The sequence below is a fragment of the Sminthopsis crassicaudata genome, chromosome 1 (genome assembly GCF_048593235.1).
Source record: "Sminthopsis crassicaudata isolate SCR6 chromosome 1, ASM4859323v1, whole genome shotgun sequence".
Lineage (NCBI taxonomy): Eukaryota > Metazoa > Chordata > Mammalia > Dasyuromorphia > Dasyuridae > Sminthopsis > Sminthopsis crassicaudata.
The window spans coordinates 504,541,846-504,545,336 of NC_133617.1; the positions used below are offsets into that span (position 1 = coordinate 504,541,846).

Below are 3,491 nucleotides of genomic sequence, written 5' to 3' on the forward strand. Positions count from 1 at the left end.
CTTTTCCAGTTTTTGAGGCAAACAATCCTGTATATTGGAAAGAAGGAAGATAAGTGAATCTTTTAATCCTTTTGCCATTTATTCTTAGAATGGGGAAGAATGAATAAGAAAGAGTAAAAGAGAAAGACACAAAGAGACACAAACACAGAGACAGACACAGACAGAGACACAGTCCGAGAGATAGAGATATAGATAGAGACAGAGAAACAGAGACAGAGAGAGACAGAGACAGACAGACAGATAGACAGAGATGGAGAGAGGCCACATATGAAAAAGAAGACCAGAGGATGTTTCGGTGAGAGGAGTGGGATAGAACAGTAGGAGGGAAGGAAAAGGAAATGCATGGTAAGTGTTTGGAAGCAACATGATAATTTTTGTTAAAGAGAAAGATAAAGTAAAGAAACAGTAATCATTTAAAAATAAATGATCAAATCCTGGTTCCTCTCTCTTCTTCCTCTGATATGACGGCAGTGGGTAGATTCAGACTGGCTCCACCTCTGGTTTGGATACATCCCAACATAAGCATCATAGACTTCAATCTGAGGAAGCCAGCAGTAGTGGACATAGGTACCCTCCTTATCTGCTTATTGCACTGATTATACGTGTAATAAAGGAAAACTCATGCCTTCTTAAAATTCAAGTATAAAGTAATTATTCACAGAAGAAAAAATTGATCAGGCAGAGAACAAATTGGATGCTCACTTAAAGAACTTTCTTAGCAAAGCTAAATGCACTAAACAATGGACAGAAGAAATTATGAGGCAAAAAGGTACGATTGCAGCCAAATTCTAATGCTAGATTAGAAGAGTTTATTTTTGAGAAGTTGGATAGAAAAGCTTCAAGTTATATAAACAACCAAGAACTCATGGGGCAATATATGATTGATGCAGGGAATGAGTTTATGGTAATGCCTATCAAAATGTGGAGAAACACAAAAAGGAATTGGAATGGCAGACAGAGAACTGATTCAAACATCTGCAATAAACTTTCTTACTCCTTTAAGAAACTTTATAGGAGGAGATTACAATATAATTGCTAAAGAAAAGAAACTATTGCAGAATAAGAGATTTGATTTGGATGCAACAAAGACTAGAATGTAAAAGGCAAAAATTGCAAAAACTAACTTATTTAAACAGGAATTAAGAATAATTCAGTGAATTTCACTCTAAAGTAGAGATTACCAGACTCCTTCTGGAAGCAATCAACAGGATACATGCAAACCGCCTTCACTGTCTGAATGACTCTGTGGAAGCCAGTACATACTGGATGGGCAGAAACAAATTGGGAGTTTTCCATCTACTTTCCTGTCTAACAAGTCTTCTACAACTTTGATGTTAAATGCCTCCACTTGCTCATTATCTGTAGTTACTATCTCTCTGCTGCCTTTAATAAGTAACACAGTTTTTTTACTTCTTTCTTCAGTGACATAAAGGAATTCAGTGGAAGTAGGAAAGACAGGGTTTTTCTATGATTAAAATGCTGCAAAGTGAATTGTCACTTCTTGCAGATGAGATGATCACAATATATAAGACTGTTGTAGGGAAGTCATTCTAATAAATGATGAAATGAATGAGTGATATTTGAGAAGAGAAATTGGATAATGAAACACATTGAATGACCAAATTTAGTATGTTTAATCTATCTGTGATGAAATTAAATTGGTTAAGTACTCAAGGGAATATGAAATTTTGTTTTATATTTTAATTTTTTTACATGAAACTGAAATTTTTCATCTATTCCTAATTTTTTTTAATTGTGCTGTCATAGGAATTTTGGGGAGGGAGGAATGTAGAATAAATCTGGAAATATAAATTGAATCCAAGTCCTGAAGACCTTTAAATGTTAAATGAAGGAGTTTTATTTTATCCTAAAGCTAATAGACAACCATTGGATTCTTGTGACATGACTGGTTTAAAAATTTTCTTGAAAAGGTTTTCTTTTCCCCAGCCCTTTAAAATTTTTATTACATCATCCCTTTCAGGCTTTTATTTTAATTATCTTTAAGAAAATCAGTTTGGCAGCTACCTGGAGGGTGGATTGAGAGACTTGAAGCAAGGAGATCAGTGGGGAATCATTGTAATACGGATAAAAATGAGAGGCTAAGCTTGGGTGGTATCTGTGTGAGTGCAGAAGAAATAGATGTCTAAGAAGTAAAGATATAAGATTTGGTCTTTTCTTATCTGGACACCTTATTTACTGATAGAAGCAAGAAAAACATCCCTTTAGAGGTAAGTAATTGGAAAGAAACAAATAATTCTGAAATGAACTCAGAGAAACAAGTACTTATTGAAAGGAATACTGGCCAAAGTTCTTGTTTCTCAGCAAGTACATATGAGTATCATGATTCTATGTGATTAGAAAGAAGGGGGTAGATGATTGAGATGTTATGGCAGCTAGGTGGTACAGTGAATAGAGCTCTGGTCCTGAAGTCAGGAAATCCTGAGATCAACTGTGGCCTCTAACACATACTTACCCTCTTTTTCTTTCCATTTTCTCAACTGTTAAATATGGGTAATAATAGCACCTACTGCTCAGGTTCATTGTGAGGATCAAATGAGATAATAACTAGAAAGCACTACAGAACCTGACACATAGTAAGTGCTAGATAAATGCTAGCTATAGTGATGAGTTACTGTTAATATCATTATTATTAAAATGTCAAGATGCAACCTTATTATTATAGTTGGGGTCACTGAGACCTGGAATGTCAAAGAACTTGAGGAAACATCAAATATATGTTCCAATACCCTACCATGAAGATAGGAATTTGTGTTGAAAAGAGTCAGTAACTGAAGCTCTTTGTGAAAGGAAAAAGAATATTCCCAGAGGCTAGTAGATGACTTGCTAGGATATGGATTGGAAGAAAAATTCATATAGATCAACCAAGAAAAAGGAGCTGATGATGATCTTTTGAAGTTCAAAGAGGAAAGCAGCTTTCAGGAAGTGCTTGTGCTTATAAGCTGATGTCAGTGGCTTGATAATAATAGCTAATTTTTATTTAGTGTTTTAAGATTTGTATATATTTTTTCTTTGTTTCTGCTTCTCTCTCTCTCTCTCTGTCTCTCTCTCTCTGTCTCTCTGTCTCTCTGTCTCTCTCTCTCTCTCTCTCTCTCTCTGTCTGTCTGTCTCTCTCTGTCTCTCCATACACACACACAAACACACATATTCAATACACATATATAATTTATCACTGTCCCAGTCCCAGTCCTCACAACAATCCTAGAAGATAAGTCCTATTATTATCTTCATTTTACAGATAAGGAAATTTGAGATTGAGAGAATTAAGAGACTTACTCAGGGACATGCAACTAAATAAATTCCTAAGGCAGAATTTGACCTTAGATCTTCCTGATTTCAGGCTCAGTACACTATCCACTGTACTTCTTAGCCACTCCAAATGTGAACAACTTTATGAAAACTCATAGCATAGCCAATACAAAGCATTTGACTCCCTAAGGTAATTTATAAAATTGAGATTCCTGTATTAGTCT

General features: G+C 35.1%; 1 pseudogene; it reads left to right on the plus strand.

Annotated features, from left to right (window-relative positions):
• The first annotated feature begins 461 nt into the window (after positions 1 to 461).
• LOC141550629 (endophilin-B1-like) lies at positions 462 to 1,471 on the plus strand (annotated as a pseudogene).
• The last annotated feature ends 2,020 nt before the right edge of the window (positions 1,472 to 3,491 follow it).